Source organism: Triticum dicoccoides, chromosome 2B (assembly GCF_002162155.2).
Source record: "Triticum dicoccoides isolate Atlit2015 ecotype Zavitan chromosome 2B, WEW_v2.0, whole genome shotgun sequence".
In the NCBI taxonomy this organism is placed as follows: Eukaryota; Viridiplantae; Streptophyta; class Magnoliopsida; order Poales; family Poaceae; genus Triticum; species Triticum dicoccoides.
Window position 1 is genome coordinate 697298317 of NC_041383.1, and position 24708 is coordinate 697323024.

Below are 24708 nucleotides of genomic sequence, written 5' to 3' on the forward strand. Positions count from 1 at the left end.
GTATCGAGTAGAGTCGCCATCTTCGCCATACGCATCCCATGGACGTCTTCTTAACTTCTTCGGACGCCCCACCGGCAACCGCTCCCACATCCAAATGTAGAGGGGCCACACAAATCCACCCATACCATAAGTATCTTCCGTCCTCTGGGTTGCCTCGTCAAGCTACAAAACAACAATTGATGATCAGATATAACACAATATCATGGAGCATACATTCGTAAAAAGAAATGAGATACTCTCTTAATGAGCGATAAAGGTAGGCGAGAGAGGCGGTCCCCAACTGTACCCTGCATCCCAGTCGGCTAGGAAGAAGATATACGACCAGAGGGCAGAGTTCCCGGAGTAGTCTGGAAACACGACCTCTGTGAGAAGGTACCAAAAGTAGGCCCTCGTGTACTGCTCCACCGTACCCTCATTGGCATTTATCGGGCATTTCTTTCGGTTGTTCAGGAGCCAGGGCAGTGATACACTAGATGTCCGGTTACCCTTAACGTCGGGGCAGTCGCCGATGAGGGTGGTAACCCTCTGCTGCCAGTTGGTCCTATCCACTCGCCCGGTGAGTGCATGACCCTCGATCGGTAGGGCCGTTATCATCCCCCAATCCTCGAGCACTAGTAGAAAAAGGGCCTAATGTGAAGCACATTAGTCCCGGTTTGTAACTGAACCGGCACTAATGTGACCATTAGTGCCACTTCCAACGGCTAGCGGGCGGCTATCATTAGTACCGGTTTGTGGAGAACCTATAGTACCGGTTCATGCCACGTACCGGTACTAAAGAGGTGGTGGCAGGCTGCGGCCCCACCAACACCTTTAGTCCCGGTTCGTGCCGCGAACAGGTACTAGAGGCTGACCTTTAGTCCCGGTTCAGGGCACAAACCGGGACTAAAGGTATTCCAATATAAACCCTTCGTCCACCCGCGATCGAGCTCGCTTTATTCTTCCCCTTTCTCCTCTCCTCTGTTCTTCCCCTCTTCCTCGAGCTCATCACACATTTTGCCCAAATTTTGGCAAGATTTGAAGGCCCCCATCCATTCAACTGATCACAAAGGTTAGCAACTTTGTCCTTTCATCTCTCATTGCTAGATTAGCTCTTGCAATGCTTTATATAGTGATTAATTTGTGGGTTTTATAGGAATTTGGGAGGAATTATATGTGGTAGTATTTGATTTATATGCAATTTGAGGTCAAAATAACACTTAGTTTGCATATGTAGGCGTGGTTTACTTAGTGCCTTCCCATCTCCATCGTAACCACCGTCGATCGCCCGCACCGTCTCGTCGCCGGCACCACCTAGTGGCGAGCCTCTTGTTATTATCTTTTTTATATAAAAAATTCATGTTTGTGTGATTTAGATATATAGTTACTCGTATAATTATCTTACCCCACTAGTAGAAAAAGGGTCAAATGTGCGACACATTAGTCTCGGTTTGTAGAAGAACCGGCACTAATGTGTCCATTAGTGCCAGTTCCAACGGCTAGGCGGGAGGAGCTCTTTAGTACCGGTTCGTGGCGAACCTTTAGCACCGGTTCGTGCCACGAACCGGTACTAAAGAAAGTGGTGGCAGGATGTTGTCAGAGTGGGGCCCTTCCAGCACCTTTAGTACCGGTTCGTGGCACGAACCGGTACTAAAGGTCGTCCTATATAAACCCTTCGTCCACCCGCACTCTGTTCTTCCCCCTTTCCCCTCTCCCTCTCCTCTGTTCTTCCCTTCTTCCTCTCGAGTTCATCACAAATTTTGCCCAAAATTTGTCAAGATTTGCAGGCCCCCATCCATTCAAATGATCACAAAGGTTAGCAACTTTGTCCTTTCATCTCTCATTGCTAGATTAGCTCTTGCATTGGTTTATATAGTGATTAATTGTGGGTTTTAGTAATTTGGGAGGAATTATATGTGGTAGTATTTGATTTATATGCAATTTGAGGTCAAAATAACACTTAGTTTGCATATGTAGGTGTGGTTTACTTAGTGCCTTCTAAATCTCCATCATAACCACCGTCGATCGCCCGCACCGTCCCGTCGCCGGCACCACCTTGTGGTGAGCCTCTTGTTATGAAATTTTATATAAAAAATTGATGTTTGTGTGATTTGGATATATAGTTACTTGTGTAATTATCTTACCCGTACGTTGCTTGTTATACATAGTGCCATGATTTTGATATCCGTCCCCGTCGGCCCTCGTCCTTGTTATGATTCGGATGTGGTATATTCTCTTTTAAAACTATTTGTTGCATTTCGTGTTTATGACAAATTATGCCCATCAAGTTGACATAGATATTTTTATCTAGGAGGTATGTGAACCGGAAATTCCAACCGACCCTATTTTCGACAGGTTAAATTTAGTTGAAAGAGAAAACGAGTATTTGAAAGAAAATTGAAAAGAATTGAGGGGGAGAAGATGGAATTGGAGTTGCATGTTGCCGATGTCGTCGATGATCACAGGATCAAGATGGAGAAAATGCGCTTGAAGATTAGAAAGATTAGAAAATATGCCATTGATAGTGAGGCTTGGTATCATTATGCTGTTGGATCAATTGTTACCTTACTTGCGATCTTGATTGCATTTGTTGTTGCATTTAAATGCTTTAGCCAGAGAGTTATTTGTTTGTTGCATTTAAGTGTTGTATAAACTTTATGTATGAACTTTATGTATTGTATTAATTTGGTGTTTTCGGTGCTGTGTATTGAAGATGAGCCGGCAATGGATGTATGATGACCGATGCTCTCCCGAGTTCATTAATGGCGTGCAAACTTTTCAGTTTGCGGCTGAGGCAAACAAGTGGGCGGATGGTTTTATGCCTTGTCCATGTGCTGGCTGTAAGAATGAATTAAATTACTCTAAGTCAAGAACCATTCACGTCCACCTGTTTAAGTCCGGTTTCGTGCCCCACTATAATGTTTGGACCAAGCACGGAGAAAGAGGGGTTATGCTGGAAGACAATGAAGAAGAAGAGGATGACGACAGCTATCTGGACATGGGTTCCCTGAATACAATGATACAACAATGGGGGAAGAAGCTGAGCCGGTAATGCGGGAAGAAGCTGAGCCGGCAATGCGGGAAGAAGCTAAAGAAGAGGCATCAGATGAGCCCGTTGATGATCTAGGTCGGGCCATTGCCGATGCAAAGAGAAACTGCGCAAGTGATTTGGAGAAGAAGAAGTTGCAGCGCATGTTAGAGGATCACAAAAAATTATTGTACCCGAATTGTGTAGGTGACAAGAAAAAGCTGGGTACCACACTGAAATTGCTGCAATGGAAGGCAGAGAATGGTGTATCTGACAAGGGATTTGGAAAGTTGCTGGTAATGATAAAGAATATGCTTCCAAAGGACAACGAATTGCCCGAGAGTACGTACGAAGCAAAGAAGGTTGTCTGCCCTCTAGGGTTAGAGGTGCAGAAGATACATGCATGCCCTAATGATTGCATCCTCTACCGCGGTGAGTATGAGGACTTGAACGCTTGCCTGGTATGCGGTGCATTGCGCTATAAGATCAGCCACGATGACCCTGGTGATGTCGAGGGCGAGGGCCCCAGGAAGAAGATTCCTGACAAGGTGATGTGGTATGCTCCTATAATACCACAGTTGAAACATTTGTTCCAAAATAAAGAGCATGCCAAGGCGATGCGATGGCACAGAGAAGACCGTAAGAAAGACGGAAAGTTGACAGTACCCGCTGACGGGTCGCAGTGGAGAAAAATTGAAAGAAAGTACGGGAAGGAGTTTGCAGATGACGCAAGGAACGTATGGTTTGGTCTAAGCGCAGATGACATTAATCCTTTTGGGGAGCAGAGCAACAACCATAGCACCTGGCCTGTGACTCTATGTTTGTATAACCTTCCTCCTTGGTTGTGCATGAAGCGGAAGTTCATTATGATGCCAGTGCTCATCCAAGGCCCTAAGCAACCCGACAACAACATTGATGTGTACCTAAGGCCATTAGTTGAAGAACTCTTACAACTATGGAATGGAACAGATGTACGTACGTGGGATGAGCACAAACAGGAAGAATTTGACCTAAAGGCGTTGCTGTTCGTGACCATCAATGATTGGCCTGCTCTCAGTAACATTTTAGGACAGACAAACAAGGGATATCGCGCATGCACGCACTGTTTGGATGATACCGACAATATATATTTGGACAATTGTAGGAAGAATGTGTACCTGGACATCGTCGATTTCTTCCGAGCAGGCATCCCGTAAGAAAGAGATGCAAGCATTTCAAAGGTGAGGCGGATCACCGGACGAAGCCTCGCCACCGTACTGGAGCTGATGTACACGATATGTTCAAGGATTTGAAGGTAGTCTTTGGAAAGGGTCCTGGTGGACAACCTGTTCCGAATGACGCTGACGGACGCGCACCCATGTGGAAGAAGAAATCTATATTTTGGGACCTGCCCTATTGGAAAGACCTAGAGGTCTGCTCCGCAATCGACGTGATGCACGTGACGAAGAATCTTTGTGTGACCCTGCTTGGCTTCTTGGCGTGTATGGGAAGACAAAAGATACACCTGAGGCACGGGAGGACCAGCAACATATGCACGGAAAAGACGGCATACATCAGGGTCATGCACGCTACGCTCTTACCAAAGAAGAGAAGGAAATCTTCTTTGAATGCCTGCTCAGTATTAAGGTACCGTCTGGCTTCTTGTCGAATATAAAGGGAATAATAAACATGGCAGAGAAAAAGTTCTAGAACCTAAAGTCTCATGACCGCCACGTGGTTATGACGCTACTGCTTCCGATTGCGTTGAGGGGGCTTCTACCGGAAAATGTTCAATTAGCCATTGTGAAGCTATGTGCATTCCTCAATGCAATCTCTTAGAAGGCAATCGATCTAGAAATCATACCAAGGTTAGAGAATGATTTGGTGCAATATCTTGTCAGTTTCGAGTTGGTGTTCCTACCATCCTTCTTCAACATCATGACACACATCCTAGTTCACCTATGCGAAGAGATTAACATTTTGGGTCCTGTATTTCTACACAATATGTTCCCCTTTGAGAGGTTCATGGGAGTCTTAAAGAAATATGTTCATAACCGTGCTAGGCCAGAAGGAAGCATCTCCAACGGCCATGAAAATGAGGAGGTCATTGAGTTTTGTATTGACTTTATTCCTGACCTTAAGCCGATTGGTGTTCCTGAATCATGGCATAAGGGCAGACTGGATGGAAAAGGCACGCTATGAGGGGATCAAATAATATGTATGGACGGACATTCTCTCACTGAAGCACACTACACAGTTCTACCGAATTCCGCCTTGGTGGCTCCATATATGGACGAACACAAGAATTTTCTACGCTCCAAACACCCGGAGCGGTCTGATGACTGGATTACACGTGAACAAACCAGGAGTTTCGCCAGCTGGTTGCAGACACGTACCATGCATGACGCCTCTATTGAAGATGACCTGTACTTGCTGTCCTAGTTACCATCTTCGAATATAATGACTTTCAAAGGGTACGAGATAAATGGTAATACATTTTACACGATCGTCCAAGATAAGAAGAGCACCAACCAAAACAGTGGTGTTCGCTTTGATGCAGCAACCAAGACGGGAAAGGAAACCTATTATGGTATACAGGACATATGGGAAATTAACTATGGACGTGGTTTGAAGGTCCCTTTGTTTCGGTGCAAATGGGTCAATATGACACGAGGCGGGGTAACGGAAGACCCGCAGTATGGAATGACAACATTGGATCTCAACAATCTTGCGTATGCAGACGAACCATTCGTCCTAGCGAATGATGTGGCACATGTTTTCTATGTGAAGATAAGGAAGCGAATGCATCATACGATGAGCCAAAGCCAAGGAAGCGAATGCATCATACGATGAGCCAAAGCGGCACATAGTTCTTTCTGGGAAGAGAAACATCGTGGGAGTGGATGACAAGACAGACATGTCAGGAGATTATGAAAAGTTTGATGAAATTGCTCCATTCACAGTGAATATTGACCCGAGCATCCCGTTAAATGATGAAGATTTTCGATGGTTACGACGCAAAGGGACACACGCAAAGAAAAAGTTTCACACCCAAAGATCTGGGATGTGATCGGCTTCACTATCATCACTTTCTTCTGTGTTTCACACCCAGGAGGGAATCTCTGTAATAGTTAGGGTAGTTATGTGTTTTCACATTTGAAACGTAAGAAATTTTATGTGCAAACAAATTCTTTCATGTATTTACTGATTTTTTTCAGCTAAATTGGAAAACACTTCAAATGAACTCCGAAAAGGTTGAAAGTTGGCATGCTATCATAATTTCACCCACATAGCATGTGCAAAAAAGTAGAGAGGGTTACGGCAAAAACTGGATGCACTTTGTGTACAAAATGGACAATCTCTTTTGATCTATCAGGGTTTCGGACGAAAACTCATCTGTTACAAAGGCATTTCATTTTTAAATAACCTAAGCATTACCAAATTGAATATAATGGTAAAACACACTAATATTAAACATAATAAAAAAGAATCACTGAAAAATGTATTTTTAAAGTTAAGTTATTCACAAACTAGTGATTCACACAATTTTCAAATAATTCAAAATTTAAACTATTCAAATTTGAAAACTACCGGCACTAACTGAAAGTTTCTAATTTTTTGTACCTAAAGCAAAAATATTCACAAAGAAACTCTAAATACAGCAAACAACAACTAAAAATAAATAAAACAAAATAAATAAAGCAGAAAAGAAAAAACTAAATGAAAAAAGCCCACCTACTAGGCCACAGCGGCCTGCATACGACTAGAAACCCAAATTCTAATTGGGCCAGGATGCAGGCCCGCTAGCCCAATAGGCCCATCAGGGCATAACAGATGTAGGCCCGGAAGGCCTACTTAAGAGAGGAGCTTGAGAGAGCTACCGCACTGGGGCTTATAAACCAGTGCGGGCGCCCCTCGGCTAGCGAGGTGGGACTAAACTTGCCGCACCGCACCTGCGCCAGCGCACCACCTTTAGTACCGGTTGGTGGCTGGAACCGGTACTGAAGGGTGGGCCTTTAGTACCGGTTCTAGCCACCACCCGGTACTAAAGGTGTGCTCTTCCCGCCGCTTGGCCTGGCCAAAATAGGCCTTTAGTACCGATTGGTGGCTCCAACCGGTACTAAAGGCTCCTCCTATATATATAGCACTTACGAAAATTTCGTCAGTTTCCTCCCACTTCTCTCTGCTTCATCGCCGCCGCCCCGTCCCGCGCCGTCGCCGCCGCCGTCGCGCCGTCCCCGTCGACTCCGCACCGCCCCCGTCCTTGTCGCGCCGCCCCCGTCGCGCCGTCCGCGTCGCCGGCCCGTCCCCGTCCCCGCACCGGCCAACCGATACTAAATGCTTGTTGGTTTGTACGGTGCAGGACAGAAACTTTGGCTGTAGTGCTCGATTTTTCATTTTTTACTGGACGTCAAATGGTTCCAATTCTTCTTTAACTGTCCTTCTATACAAATTTTTTATTTTTCCTAATTTTGGCAGAATTTTTCAGGTATCAGAAGTATGGTGAATGTTCAAATTATTACAGACTGTTCTGTTTTAGACAGATTCTGTTTTTGATGCATAGTTTGCTTGTTTTGATGAAACTATCAATTTATATCAGTGGATTAAGCCATGAAAAAGTTATATTATAGTAGACACAATGCAAAAATAAAATATGAATTGGTTTGCAACAGTACTTAGAGTAGTGATTTGCTTTATTATACTAACGGATCTTACCGAGTTTTCTGTTGAAGTTTTGTGTGGATGAAGTGTTCGATGATCGAGAAGGTCTCGATGTGAGAAGAAGGAAGAGAGGCAAGAGCTCAAGCTTGGGGATGCCTGAGGCACCCCAAGTAAAGATTCAAGGAGACTCAAGCGTCTAAGCTTGGGGATGCCCCGGAAGGCATCCCCTCTTTCTTCAACAAGTATCGGTATGTTTTCGGATTCATTTCATTCATGCGATATGTGCAATCTTGGAGCATCTTTTGCATTTAGTTTTCTCTTTTCACCAAGGTTGGAAAAAGCGATAGGCGTAAGCGAGGCGGCTGGCCTTCGCCTATTGCCTAGGCGGTGCCTAAGCGCCCTTGGCGTGGTGTCGGGGGGATGAACCCCGGGCAGGCAACGGAACCCGGATCCTCTTCAAAAACAGCAGGGCCCGCATCGCCCCGCAAGCTGGCACATGCTTGGCCGGGTCGCTCGACCCGGCAGGGCCCGCCACCCGGCCAAACTCTCCGACATGGCAAGGTATGTCAACCCGACCACAGCAACTGGCGCAAGGCAACTCGACCGGGCGCAACCAAGGCTTCCACGGCAAACCAGCACTACCCGTGGCGTCCACGGCAACCTAGCCACGGGTCAGCTCCCGTCCCATCCAGGCCGTACGAGGGGACGAGACCTAAACCACCGATGACCAAGACAACAGTGTTTCCACAATGCTTGTGGTCAGCCGGGGCGTGGCAACAGTGGCCCTCACCTACCCGCTGACCAAGGCTGGCATGGCAACAGTGCTCCCGCCCTCACCGCTGACGACAGCAAGCGGCAGCCTGACGGAGAGCACTGTACACGACTCGACTTGGCCACGCCCTGACGATCGACAAGACGGCGCACAGTCCCCCTAGGCATGCGGGGCGGCGAAACACAAGCCCACAAGCGGGACCCAACTCGGAGTCCCGGGAACCGACAATACAGACCAATCGACTCGGCATATTACCATTATAACCCTGGGTGGATTGATCTATAAAACCCCCCAGGAACCCACGCCCACAGGGGCATCGCATCGGCATCATCATACAACACACAGAGATGAAAAGCAAGAAGCAGAAGCATAGGAATAGCCACCCAACAGCAGTACCGGAGAGAAGGAGCAGCCCAAGCCTTGGCTAGCTTCCTTCCTCCTCCATACAGCTCCAGGAGCAACATTGTACTATCAATCATCTAACCAAACTCGGCAGGACTAGGGGTGTTATCTCTCCGGAGAGCCCCGAACCTGGGTATGTCCAGCGTCCCGCGCCCGCGCATGCCAACCTCGCCTCTGGAGCCCACCATCGCCCTCGAGCCTCCTCCTCTCTTTATCCATCCCTTGGCATCTGCCGTGCGCCCACCACGACAGTTGGCCCCTACCGTGGGGCAGCTCGAAGAGCTGGCCGGGAGCATGCTTCAGACGGGGCCCTTCTCCTACACCGACGAGTCCATCGCGCTGGCGAACGTCGTCGTCGGCGCGCTCGCCACCTTCTTCGCCGCGCTCTGCATCTCCGATGCGCTCGCGGTCGACGAGTATCCCAGCGAGGTGCTCAGCTACTCCAACTCTCCCCTTTCCCTCGGCGGTAGCATTGCCGTCGGGGGGATGGACGTCCACATGGAGGTTTACGCCATGGGCGATGGTGCCTCTTCCTCGTCAAGCAAAACGAGGAAGGCCACGGAGGCCAGGGCCACCGCGGAACGGAACGAGCCATCCGACCCGCTGCACGCTGCGATGCATAACCTCTGCATCCCCATCGGCACCGACGTCGACGCCACCAACATCGCCGAAGTCCGAACCCAGCTCGAGGATAGGTGCCAGCAGATGCTGGACCTGTCCGAGATGCTGGCCGCCACCAGACATCGCCTGGAGGCTGCTCAGATGGAGCACGACACCGCTCACGGAGTTACGCCCGCCACGGCCGAGCCAAGCCGGGTCGCCGATGCGCACGCCCAGGGAGGAGCGATCGGCCGAGCCTTCGGCGCCGTCCGGACCGTCTACGAAACCCCAGTGAAGAACATGCGCGCTGCGGAGGCAGCCGCGGTCGGCGTCGACCAACTCACGGGTGAGGAGCTCAAGGAGCACATCGGGCGGATGCGCGAGCTCCTCCACGCTGCCAGCACCCAGCAGGATCGCCTCAACCAGCTCGCCAAGCCGGCGGGATCCGGCTCCGCCCGTCTTGGCGGACCCGGTGAACTTCTGCACACGGCTTCCTCGCCACCCGGCGAGGGGCACTCCGGCCAATCCCGGACTCGACGCAACCCGGCTGCCACCGTCGCCGACGCTCTGGGCAACGAGCCCGCCCCAGAAACCTAGCGCGGACCCGGCCAGCTTGGCCGGCGTCCGACTCCAACCGACCCGGCCCCTCGGGGCCTGGCCGCCAGTCGACTCGGCCCGCGCGCCATCGACGACGCCGATGCGCGCCACCGCCTCGATCAGCTCGCTCGCTCCCTAGAGGTGGAGGAGAGAGGCGCCATTGGGTCGGCGTGCTTCGGCCCACGCATCCGAGAGGAGCCCTTTCTGAAAGGGTTCGTGCTCCCCCGCGACACCCCCAAATACAATGGGACCATGAAGCCAGAAGACTGGCTCACCGACTACACCACGACCATTGGCATCATCGGTGCCAATCGTCGTCTAGCCGTGCGCTACGCACCGCTCATGCTCCAGGGGTCGGCCCGCACATGGTTGAACAGTCTGCCGATCAGCAGCATCAATGCGTGGGTCGATTTCGAGGAGGCCTTTGTCGGCAACTTCATGGGGACCTACAAGCGACCCGATCGCCCTAGCCAGCTCGCCATGTGCATGCAGGGGCCGACGGAGATGGGTCGCGAGTACCTCGCACGCTGGACCGAGCTCCGAAACAGCTGCGAGGGTGTCCATGAAGTCCAGGCGATCCACTACTTCGTCAGCGGGTGCTGAGACGGCACCCTCCTCAAGCACAAGCTCTTACGCTCCAAGCCGGCCACCATGGCCGCGCTCATGGTGACGGTGGACAAGTACGCCAACACCGATTCCGCCATGAAGATCCAGGTGGCGCTGGACGAAGCCGGCAAAGCAAAGCCGGTTCCACCTCCGAAGCCGGCCGGCGAAAGCAGCCGACAGCAGCATCACCAGAACAACAAGCGCAAGGCCGACCAGCCGGCACAGCGTCACGACAACCGGCTCGTCGCGGTCGCCGAGCCCGCGACGGACCCGGCAGCGAAGCGCCGGCAGACCGGCAAGATGGCATGGCAACCCGCCATGAGTTTCGAAGAGATGCTCGACACCCCATGCAAGCACCACAGCGGCGCATGGCCCTCCATGCACATGCTTCAACAGTGCGCCATCACAGAGCGCATCATGAGGGGAGATGTTCTACCTCCTCCGGCTCCGGCTCCCGCTCCAGGCGCAGGGCAGCCGCCTCCACCTCCACTGCCGCCTCCCGCCGGCGGCGCGATGCGGAACGACGCCTACCCGAACCAGAACACGGCCTACGTCATCTTCACCAGCCTCAGCAACGACAAACGCAGCGAGCGCCTTCTTCGGCAGGAGGTGAACATCGTCGTCCTGGCCAAGCCGGATTTCATGCACTGGTTGGATCGCCCGATCACTTGGATCTGCGAGGATCATCCGGCGGTCATGCCGAGTCCGGATGGATACGCCCTCGTCCTCAACCCCACCATCGTCGCATGGCGCACATGAAAGTTCTCTCGAGTCCTCATCGACGGCAGCAGCAGCATCAACATCCTCTACCGCGACACGATGACCAAGCTCGGCCTCAAGGCCGAGGACCTGGAGCCAACCCGAACAGTCTTCCACGGCATCGTGCCCGGCCTTTCCTGTTCGCCCATTGTCGGGTCCGGCTCGATGTCCTGTTCGGCGATAGCAGCCACTTCCGGCGCGAACCGATCTGGTTCGAGGTGGTGGACCTGTCCAGCGCATATCATTCTTTGCTGGGCCGGCCTGCGCTTGCCAAGTTCATGGCGGTTCCCCACTACATGTACCTGAAGATGAAGATGCCGGATCCCAAGGGCCTCATTACCATCACCGGCGACTACCGCAAGTCTCTGGAGTGCGCCCGAGATGGCGCCAAGCTGGCCGAGTCGCTGGTCATTGTCGAGGAGCGGCGCCAGCTCGACCGGATTGTCGCCCTGGCAGGCGAGGCCTCCGATGCGTCTATCCCGACCTCGGACCCGGCCAATGAGGCTGCCTTCAAGCCCTCCAAGGAGACCAAGAAAGTGAAGCTCAACCCTGAAGACCCAAGCTGCAGCAAGTAAGTTGTCGTAGGCGCCCGCCTTGACAGCAAATAGGAAGGCGAGCTCGTCGACTTCCTCCGTGAGAATCGGGATATCTTCGCATGGACCCCCAAGGACATGCCGGGTATCCCGAGAAAGTATGCCGAGCACAAACTTCACGTCGGCAGGGATGCCAAGCCTGTCCGTCAACCCCTCCGACAATTTTCTGAAGAGAAGAGAAGAACCATCGGTGAAGAGGTCGCTAAGCTTTTGGCGGCCGACTTCATAATGGAAGTGTTTCACCCCGAGTGGCTAGCCAACCCAGTCCTCGTCCTGAAGAAGAACAAGACCTGGCGCATGTGTATCGACTACACCGGCCTCAACAAGGCCTGTCCCAAGGATCCGTTCGCTCTCCCGCGGATCGACCAAGTCATCGACTCGACTGCCGGGTGCGATCTCCTGTCCTTCCTGGACGCTTACTCCGGCTACCACCAGATCAAGCTGGACCCGACCGATGCCCTGAAGACGTCCTTCATCACACCCTTTGGGGTGTAGTGCTACATCACCATGTCGTTCGGATTGAAGAACACCGGCGCCACCTTCCAACGCTGCATGCAGAAATGCATGTTGCCACAACTCGGCCGCAACATTCACATGTACGTGGACGACATCATGGTGAAGACTGCTACCTCTTGAGCACTGCGTTGGATTTCCCCGAAGAGGAGAGGATGATGTAGCAAAGTAGCGTAAGTATTTCCCTCAGTTTTTGAGAACCAAGGTATCAATCCAGTAGGAGACCACGCACAAGTCCCTCATACCTACACAAAACGATAGCTACTCGCAACCAACGCGATTAGGGGTTGTCAATCCCTTCACGGTCACTTACGAGAGTGAGATCTGATAGAGATGATAAATAATATTTTTGGTATTTTTGATAGATAGATGCAAAGTAAAAAGTAAAAGGCAAAGTAAAAGCAAATCAAGTAATAAAGCGATAGAGATTGGTATGATGAGAATAGATCCGGGGGCCATAGGTTTCACTAGTGGCTTCTCTCAAGAGCATAAGTATTCTACGGTGGGTGAACAAATTACTGTTGAGCAATTGACAGAATTGAGCATAGTTATGAGTATATCTAGAGAATGATCATGTATACAGGCATCACGTCTAAGACAAGTAGATCGAAACGATTCTGCATCTACTACTATTACTCCACTCATCGACCGCTATCCAGCATGCATCTAGAGTATTAAGTTAAAAACGGAGTAACGCCTTAAGCAAGATGACATGATGTAGAGGGATAAATTCATGCAATATGATAAAACCCCATCTTGTTATCCTCGATGGCAACAATACAATACGTGCCTTGCTGCCCCTGCTATCACTGGGAAAGGACACTGCAAGATTGAACCCAAAGCTAAGCACTTCTCCCATTGCAAGAACTACCAATCTAGTTGGCCAAACCAAAAGGATAATTCGAACAGACTTGCAAAGATAACTCAATCATACATAAAAGAATTCAAAGAAGATTCAAATATTTTTCATAGATAATACTGGATCATAAACCCACAATTCATCGGTCTCAACAAACACACCGCAAAAAGAAGAAGATTACATCGAATAGATCTCCACGAGAGAGGGGAGAACATTGTATTGAGATCTAAAAAGAGAGAAGAAGCCATCTAGCTACTAGCTATGGACGCGAAGGTCTGAAGTAAACTAATCACACTTCATCGGAGGGGCTATGGTGTTGATGTAGAAGCCCTCCGTGGTGGATGCCCCCTCCGGCGGAGCTCCGAAACAGGCCCCAAGATGGGATCTCGTGGATACAGAAGGTCGCGGTGGTGGAATTAGGTTTTTGGCTCCTGTTCTGATCATTTGGGGATACGTAGGTATATATAGGAGGAAGGAGTATGTCGGTGGAGCAACAGGGGGCCCACGAGGTAGGGGGGCGCGCCCTCCACCCTCGTGACCGCCTCTTTTGTTCCTTGGAGCAGGGTACAAGTCTCCTAGATCACGTTCGGTGAGAAAATCACGTTCCCGAAGGTTTCATTCCGTTTGGACTCCGTTTGATATTCCGTTTCTTCGAAACACTGAAATAGGCAAAAAACAGCAATTCTGGGCTGGGCCTCCGGTTAATAGGTTAGTCCCAAGAATAATATAAAAGTGGAAAATAAAGCCCAATATAGTCCAAAACAGTAGATAAAGTAGCATGGAGCAATCAAAAATTATAGATACGTTGGAGACGTATCAGGCATCTCCAAGCTTAATTCCTGCTCGTCCTCGAGTAGGTAAATGATACAAAGAGAATTTTTGATGCGGAGTGATACTTTGGCATAATTTCAATGTAAATCTTCTTAATTGTGATATGAATATTCAGATCCGAAAGATTCAAGACAAAAGTTCATATTGACATAAGAAATAATAATACTTCAAGCATACTAATGAAAGCAATCATGTCTTCTCAAAATAACATGGCAAAAGAAAGTTCATCCCTACAAAATCATATAGTTAGGCTATGCTTCATTTTCGTCACACAAAGATGTTCCCAACTTCTATACCCCCGATGACAAGCCAAGCAATTGTTTCATACTTAAATAATCTCAAACTTTTTCAACCTTCACGCAATACATGAGCGTGAGCCATGGATATAGCACTATGGGTGGAATAGAATATGATGATGGGGATTGTGTGGAGAAGACAAAAAGAGAGAAAGTCTCACAGTGACGAGGATAATCAACGGGCTATGGAGATTCCCATCAATTGATGTCAACATGAGGAGTAGGGATTGCCATGCAACGGATGCACTAGAGCTATGAATGCTCAACAAAAGAAAACTAGTGGGTGTGCATCCAACTCGCTTGCTCACGAAGACCTAGGGCATTTGAGGAAGCCCTTCGTAGGAATATACAAGCCAAGTTCTATAATGAAAAATTCCCACTAGTATAAAAAGGACAACTTCATGAGACTCACTACATGAAGAACAAGGTGCTACTTTGAAGCACAATATATGAGACTCACTACATGAAGAACAAGGTGCTACTTTGAAGCACAAGTGTGGAAAAGAGATAGTAGCATTGCCCTTCTTTTTTCTTTCTTTCTTTTTTTTCTCTTTTTTTGTTTTTTTGGCCTTTTTTTTCTTTTGGCCTTTCTTCTTCTTCTTTTTATCTTTTTTTTGGGCAATGCTCTAACAATGATGATCATGACACTTCTATTGATTACAACATGAGGATTACAACTCGAAACTTGGAACAAGATATGACTCTATATGAATGCCTCCGGCGCTGTACCAGGATGGTGCAATGAATCAAGAGTGACATGTATGAAAAATAATGCATGGTGGCTTTGCCACAAATACGATGTCAACTACATGATCATGCAATGGCAATATGACAAAAGTAATGTATGTCATCATGATGATGATGGAAGTTGCATGGCAATATATCTCGGAATGGCTATGGAAATGCCATGATAGGTAGGTATGGTGGCTGTTTTGAGGAAGATATAAGGAGGTTTATGTGTGATAGAGCGTATCGTATCACGGGGTTTGGATGCACCGGAGAAGTTTGCACCAACTCTCAAGGTGAGAAAGGGCAATGCACGGTACCGAAGAGGCTAGCAAAGGTGGAAAAGTGAGAGTGCGTATAATCCATGGACTCAACATTAGTCAAAAGAACTCATATACTTATTGCAAAAATTTGGAAGTCATCAAAAATCAAGTACTACGCGCATGCTCCTAGGGGGTAGATTGGTAGGAAAAGACCAACACTCGTCCCCGACCGCCACTCATAAGGATGCACAAGCCAGGTACACTTCATGTTTCAAATTTGTTACACAACTTTAACCATACGTGCATGCTACGGGACTTGCAAACTTCAACACACGCATTTCTCAAATTCATAATTACTCAACTATCACGACTTTGATATTATCACCTCCATATCTCAAAACAATTATCAAGCATCAAACTTATCTTAGTATTCAATTCACTCAAAAGAAAGTTTCACATATCTTGAATACCAAGTATATTAACATTAAGCAAATTACCATGCTATTAACGACTCTCAAAATAATCTAAGTGAAGCATGAGAGATCAATAGTTTCTTTAAAAAAATCCACCACCATGCTCTAAAAGATCTAAGTGAAGCACTAGAGCAAAAATTATCACGCTCAAAAGATATAAGTGAAGCACTATGAGCAAAACTATCAAGCTCAAAAGATATAAGTGAAGCACATAGAGTATGATAACAAATTCCAATTCATGTATGGCTCTCTCAAAAGGTGTGTACAGCAAGGATGATTGTGGTAGACTGACAAGCAAAGACGCAAATAATACAAGACGCTCCAAGCAAAACACATATCATGTGGTGAATAAAAATATAGCTCCAAGTAAATTACCGATGGAAGTGGACGAAAGAGGGGATGCCTTCCGGGGCATCCCCAAGCTTTGACTTTTTGGTGTCCTTGGATTACCTTGGGGTTGCCATGGGCATCCCCAAGCTTAGGCTCTTGCCACTCTTTGTTCCATAATCCATCAAAAGAATTCACCCAAAACTTGAAAACTTCACAACACAAAACTCAACAGAAATCTCGTGAACTCCGTTAGAGAAGGAAAACAAAGAACTACTTAAGTTACTGTAATGAACTCATTCTTTATTTATATTGGTGTTAAAACTACTGTATTGCAACTTCTCTATGGATTATAAACTAGTTTATTAGCCATAGATTCATCAAAATAAGCAAACAACACACGTAAAACAGAATCTGTCAAAAACAGAACAGTCTGTAGAAATCTGTAACTAACGCAAACTTCTGGAACTATAAAAATTCTACCAAAATAGGAAGTCCTGGAAAATTTGTTTATTGAACATCAGGAAAAAGAATCAATGCAAAATAGCGTTCCTGTGATTTAACAATATTATATCCGTGCGCACAAAGTTTCTGTTTTTCAGCAGAATCAAATCAACTATCATCGTAGGTTATCCTATAGGTTCTACTTGGCACAAACACTAATTAAAACATAAAACCACATCCAAACAGAGTCTAGATGGATTATTTATTCCTAAACAGAAGCAAAAACAAAAAACACAAAATAAAATTGGGTTGCCTCCCAACAAGCGCTATCGTTTAACGCCCCTAGCTAGGCATAAAAGCAAGGATAGATCTAGGTATTGCCATCTTTGGTAGGAAATCCGTAAGTGGCTCTCATGATAGATTCATATGGTAATTTTATTTTATTTCTAGGGAAGTGTTCCATGCCCTTCTTTCAGGGAAATTGGAATCGAATATTCCCTTCCTTCATATCAATAATTGCACCAATCGTTCTAAGGAAAGGTCTACCAAGAATAATAGGACATGAAGGATTGCAATCTATATCAAGAACGATAAAATCTACGGGCACATAATTCCTATTTGCAACAATAAGGACATCATTAATTCTTCCCATATGCTTTTTAATAGTGGAATCCGCAAGATGCAAGTTTAGAGAGCAATCATCAAAGTCGCGGAAATCTAGCAAATCACACAAAGTTTCGGGAATAGTAGAGACACTAGCACCCAAATCACACAAAGCATGAAACTCATAATCATTAATTTTAATTTTAATAGTAGGTTCCCACTCATCATAGAGTTTTCTAGCGATAGAAACTTTCAGCTGAAGTTTTTCTTCATAAGATTGCATCAAGGCATCAACAATGTGTTTGGTAAAGGACTTATTTTGACTATAAGCATGAGGAGAATCTAGCACGGATTGCAACAAGGAAATACAACCAATCAAAGATCAATTTTTATAATTAAATTCCTTGAGATCCAAAATAGTGGGTTTAGCAACATCTAGGTTTTTATTTCTTTCAATCCCACTTTCATCAATTTCATCATCAAGATCTAGAAACTCCGAATTCTTAGAACGCCTTCTAGGTAAAGGAAGATCATATTCAGTTTCATCAAGATTCATATTGCAAAACAAAGATTTAATGGGGGACACATCAATAACTTTTAGATCTTCATCTTGATTTTCATAGGAATTGGAAGAACACGCTTTAATAAAGGCATCTTTGGAAGCATGCATCCTAGCGGTTCTTTCTTTGCACTCATCAATGAAATTCTCATGGCTTTGAGAGACTCATTGATATCATGTTTAGGAGGAATAGATCTAAGCTTTAAAGAATCAATTTCAAGAGAAATTCTATCAACGTTCCTAGCCAAATCGTCAACTTTAAGCAATTTCTCTTCAAGCAAAGCATTAAAATTCTTTTGTGAATTCATAAACTCTTTAACACTACTCTCAAATTCAGAGGGCATCTTATCAAAATTTACATAAGAGTTGTTGTAGGAATTTCCATAATTGTTAGAAGGATTACTTGGATAAGGCCTAGGGTTAAAATTCCCTCTATACGTGTTGTTTTCAAAACTATTCCTACCAACAAAATTCACATTCATAAATTCATTATTATTCTCAAGCAAAGTAGACAAAGGCATATCATTGGGATCAAGAGGAGTATTTTTAGGATCAAACATCTTCATAAGTTCATCCATCTTTTCACTCAAAACATTGATTTCTTCTATAGCATGCACTTTTTTACTAGAAGATCTTTCGGTGTGCCATTGAGAATAATTAGCCATAATATTATCAAGAAATTTTGTAGCATCTCCTAACATAATTTCCATAAACGTGTCTCCCGCGGCCGAATCTAAAAGATTTCTAGAAGCAAAATTCAATCCGGCATAAAAAATTTGTATGATCATCCATAAATTCAAACCATGAGTAGGGCAATTGCGAAGCATCAATTTCATTCTTTCCCAAGATTGGGCAACATGCTCATGATAAAGTTGTTTAAAATTCATAATATCGTTCCTAAGAGTGATGATATTAGCAGGAGGAAAATACTTAGAGATAAAAGCATCTTTGCACTTGTTCCAAGAATCAATACTATTTTTAGGCAAAGACGAAAACCAAACTTTAGCACGATCTCTAAGTGAAAACGGAAATAACTTCAATTTGACAATATTGTTATCCGTATCTTTCTTCTTTTGCATATCACACAAATCAACAAAATTGTTTAGATGAGTAGCGGCATCTTCACTAGGAAGGCCGGCGAATTGATCTTTCATAACAAGATTCAGCAAAGCGGTATTGATTTCACAAGACTCATCATTATTAAGAGGAGCAATCGGAGTACTAAGGAAATCATTATTATTGGTATTCGAGAAATCACACAATTTGGTATTATCTTGCGCCATGGCAACAAGTAATCCAACACACAAGCAAACAGAAAGGCAACGGGAAAAGGCAAACGGGAAAGAGAGGAGGAGATTGGGAAAGAGAGGACGAATAAAACAGCAAGGGTGAAGTGGGGGAGAGGAAAACGAGAGGCAAATGGCAAATAATGTAATGCGAGAGATAGGGGTTGTGATGGGTACTTGGTATTGTTGACTTGCTTGCGTGAGCCTCCCTGGCAACGGCGCCAGAAGTTCTTCTTGCTACCTCTTGAGCACTGCGTTGGATTTCCCCGAAGAGGAGAGGATGATGCAGCAAAGTAGCGTAAGTATTTCCCTCAGTTTTTGAGAACCAATGTATCAATCCAGTAGGAGACCACGCACAATTCCCTCGTACCTACACAAAACGATAGCTACTCGCAACCAACGCGATTAGGGGTTGTCAATCCCTTCACGGTCACTTACGAGAGTGAGATCTGATAGAGATGATAAATAATATTTTTGGTATTTTTGATAGATAGATGCAAAGTAAAAAGTAAAAGGCAAAGTAAAAGCAAAGCAAGTAATAAAGCGATAGAGATTGATATGATGAGAATAGACCCGGGGGCCATAGGTTTCACTAGTGGCTTCTCTCAAGAGCATAAGTATTCTACGGTGGGTGAACAAATTACTGTTGAGCAATTGACAGAATTGAGCATAGTTATGAGTATATCTAGAGAATGATCATGTATATAGGCATCACGTCCATGACAAGTAGATCGAAACGATTCTGCATCTACCACCATTACTCCACTCGTCGCCCGCTATGCAGCATGCATCTAGAGTATTAAGTTAAAAACAGAGTAACGCCTTAAGCAAGATGACATGATGTAGAGGGGTAAATTCATGCAATATGATAAAACCCCCATCTTGTTATCCTCGATGGCAACAATACAATACGTGCCTTGTTGCCCCTACTGTCACTGGGAAAGGACACCGCAAGATTGAACCCAAAGCTAAGCACTTCTCCCATTGCAAGAACTACCAATCTAGTTGGCCAAACCAAAAGGATAATTTGAAGAGACTTGCAAAGATAACTCAATCATACATAAAAGAATTCAGAGAAGATTCAAATATTTTTCATAGATAATACTGGATTATAAACCCACAATTCATCTGTCTCAACAAACACACCACAAAAAGAAGAAGATTACATCAAATAGATCTCCACGAGAGAGGGGGAGAACATTGTATTGAGATCCAAAAAGAGAGAAGAAGCCATCTAGCTACTAGCTATGGACCCGAAGGTCTGATGTAAACTACTCACACTTCATTGGAGGGGCTATGGTGTTGATGTAGAAGCCCTCCATGGTGGATGCCCCCTCCGGCGGAGCTCCGGAACAGGCCCCAAGATGGGATCTCGTGGATACAGAAGCTTGTGGCGGTGGAATTAGGTTTTTGGCTCCTGTTCTGATCGTTTGGGGATACATAGGTATATATAGGAGGAAGGTGTACGTCGGTGGAGCAACAGGGGGCCTACGAGGTAGGAGGGCGCGCCCTCCACCCTCGTGACCGCCTCTTTTGTTCCTCGGAGCAGGGTCCAAGTCTCCTGGATCATGTTCGGTGAGAGAATCACGTTCCCGAAGGTTTCATTCCGTTTGGACTCCGTTTGATATTCCGTTTCTTCGAAACACTGAAATAGGCAAAAAACATCAATTCTGGGCTGGGCCTCCGGTTAATAGGTTAGTCCCAAAAATAATATAAAAGTGGAAAATAAAGCCCAATATAGTCCAAAACAGTAGATAAAGTAGCATGGAGCAATCAAAAATTATAGATACGTTGGAGACGTATCAAAGACCAAGCAGCACCTCACGCTCCTCGACAATTTGAAGGAAACATTCACCAACCTCCGCGAATACAAGGGTAAGCTCAACCCGGAAAAGTGCATTTTCGGCGTTCCGGCCGGAAAGCTATTCGGCTTCCTCATCTCGGAACGCGACATTAAGGCGAACCCAGAGAAGATCAAGGCCATCGAGCGCATGCGCAAGCCGGCTCGGCTGCGCGACGTCCAGAAGTTTACCGGGTGCTTGGCCTCGGTCAGCCGGTTCCTAAGCCGCCTGGGCGAGAGGGCGCTCCCCCTGTACCAGCTGATGAAGAAGACAAGCCCGTTCGAGTGGAACGGCAAGGCAGACGAGGCCTTCCAAGACCTCAGGCGCATGCTCTCCACCGCACCAGTCCTGGCCGCGCCAACCGATAAGGAGCCACTGTTGCTCTACATAGTCGCGACCTCGCGGGTGGTCAGCACGGTGCTGGTGTTCGAGCGACCAGAGAAGGGCAAGATCCAAGCCGTCCAGCGGCCACTCTACTACATGAGCAAGGTGCTCTCCATTTCCAAGCAGAACTACCCGCATTACCAGAAGATGTGTTATGGCATGTACCTCACCACCAAGAAGCTGAAGCAGTACTTCCAAGAGCACGTCGTCACCATCGTCAGCACGACACCTATCGGAGAAATCATCGGGTGCCGGGACGCCTCTGGCCGGGTCGCCAAGTGGGCGATCCAGCTAGCCGGCCACACCATCCTCTACGAGCCTCGCACAACGATCAAGTCTCAGGCCCTAGCCGATTTCCTCGTCGACTGGACCGAGACCCAGTACTTGCCGCCGCCTCCCGACTCGACGCATTGGCGCATGCACTTCGACAGGTGCAAGATGCGACTCGCCTTTGGGGACAGCATCGTACTGTCATCTCCAAAGGGCGATCGGCTCCGCTACGCGCTCCAGATCCACTTCGCCACCTCCAACAACGTCGCCGAGTATGAAGCCCTTGTGCACGGCCTCCGGCTTGCCAAGGAACTCGGCATCCGGCGCATCCTGTGCTACAGCGACTCGGACCTGGTGGTGCAGCAGTGTTCCGGTGAATGGGATGCCCGCGACTCCAACATGGCAAGCTACCGCTTCCTCGTCCAGAAGCTGTCTGGATCCTTCGAGGGCTGCGAGTTCCTCCACGTCCCGCGCACGGAGAACGAAGCAGCCGACATGCTCGCCAAGATCGCCTCGTCACGACAAGCCATCCCGTCCGGCGTCTCCCTCGAGCACCTGTGTGAGCCGTCCGTCAAGCCATCGCTGGACTCCAAGTCCATTCACGTTCCAGACGACCCGGCTGCACCCCAAGTCAGCCCCGGGACTGCTGAACCCGGCCCAGGTGCTGCTCAGCTCGACCCATCCACCATCACCCCAGACCCGGCCATCGCCATCCCCAACCCGGGGGCTGCTCAACCCGGCTCGGGGGCTGCCGACCCGGAACCCACCCTGGTGGCCATCTTCGTAGTGGTTGCAGCTCCGTCTTGGGCTCTCCCGATATTGGAGTCTCTGGAGAACGGGGTTCTCCCCATGGAAGAGACCGAGGCTCGGCAAATTCAGCGCCGGGCATCCGCCTACAACATCATCAACAACGAGCTCGTCAAACGCACCTCTACCGGCGTGTTCCAGCGCTGCGTCGAGCAGGATCGCTGCATCGACATCATCCTCGACATTCACCAGGGCGAGTGTGGGCACCACGCCGCATCACGATCCTTGGTGGCCAAGGCGTTCCGCCACGGTTTCTATTAGCCCACGGCCCTCGAAGACGCTGAGTCACTCGTTCTCAAATGCGAAGGGTGCCAACGCTTCAGCAAACGCAGCCACCAGCCGGCGTCAGCGCTCTGCACCATACCGATCGCCTGGCCCTTTGCGGTATGGGGACTCGACATTGTGGGACCATCCAAAACCGCTCGAGGCGGCATGGCGCACTTACTAGTGGTAGTGGACAAGTTTAAAAGTGGATCGAGGCAAGACCTATCAAGAAATTGGATGGGCCAACAACCGTCCGGTTCATCAAGGACATAGCGGTGCGCTATGGCATGCTGAACAGCATCATCACCGACAAAGGCACCAACTTCGCCAAGGGCGCGCTCGAGCAATACTGCTCCGTCTCCGGCATCCACCTCGACCTGGCCTCCGTGGCACATCCGCAGTCCAACAGGCAGGTCGAGCGGGCCAACGGACTCATTCTGTCCGGCATCAAGCCGTGACTCGTCGAGCCACTTATCCGCTCACCTGGCAGCTGGCTTGACGAGTTGCCAGCGGTACTCTGGAGTCTGTGCACAACGCCAAATCGGTCGACCGGGTTCATCCCGTTCTTCCTCGTCTATGGATCCGAAGCTGTCATCCCGAGCGACGTCGAGTTCGACTCGCCGCGTGTCGTCATGTACACCGAAGCCGAAGCAAGAGAGGCACGCGAAGACGGCGTCGACCTGCTCGAAGAAGCGCGCCTTCTGGCACTTAGCCGTTCGGCTATCTACCAGCAAGGCCTAAGGCACTACCACAGCAAGAAGATCGAGCCTCTCGCATTCCGCAAAGGCGACCTCATCCTCCGACTCGTCCAAGAGCAGGCAGACCAGCACAAGCTGTCCTCTCCATGGGAGGGCATGTTCATCGTCACCAGAGCCTTGCGCGCACAAGTCAAATAAGTGCAAGAAGGACACCGTCGGCAAAGAAACAACCCGGCCATGGAACGCGGAACTCCTCCGCCCGTTTTATAGTTAGTCGCATGAGTGTACGTATCGTTGCCTTTTGTAAACGCATGAAACTACGGGGTCCCCGAACGAAACTCGAGGGATACCTTTTGCCGACCAATTCATTGTGTCCACATTTATCTGCATCACTTTACCACTGAACCCGGCCACCGGCTCGACTCGCTCGACCCGGGGGGCTCGGGGCAGGCCGGCTTGGTCGCCACCCCGCCGCCTTACTTGGTGATTCCTGAAAAAGTTGGGACGCCGCGGTCCCCCACTTCGCCCTAAAACCGCAAATCCAGCTTTGGCAGTCGCCGGGCAAGCACAACGGGCCAAAGCTCCTTTACGATTCATACACTAAGTCAAAGGCCGCCGGGTCGACCAACCCGGCCTGTTACTCGTCAAACAAGTAGCCGCACGACCGACTGCTTGCCAACCGGCCAAGCCGGATTGCCGCCAGCCGGCCCAGTGGATGTTTCGCTCTCGCTCAACGCTTCTAAGGACCCCAAGTCCTGCACGCACCTCTCGAAGAATCAAACCCCTTGTCACGGACCGGAGCCTCGGCCGTCTGACTCGGGGAGATTTTGAGAAAGGAAAAATGCATGAAATTGGTTCGAAAAAGCGGAAGGCAAAGAGCAAAAAAGCACTCACGACATTCACACAGAAATATTTAAAACAAAGGCCCACGGCCCGAGTTCATTACACCCTTAAACAACCCCCAGTGGGTGGGTGGACCTGCTACTTAACAAATTCTGCGTAAAGTATCTCAGGCATCTCCAGCGCCGCGTCGCGACGTCGACGGCCCTCCTCTGGCGGCCTCCGGGTCTGGCATGACACCGGTGTCCTCCTCAGCATCCGCGTCACCGTAGACGCCCGTCTCCTTTGAGCTCCCCTCCGGGTCATGGAGAAGCAAGCCATAGTCGTCGCCATCCACGGCCCTGCCGTCTTCCGTCCGCTCCGGATGGAACTCGTCGTGGAAGGCGAACTCGGTGATGTAGCTGGCCCGGGAGGCGATCCGGCCGGCTTGCTCCTGCAGCAACTGCTCCG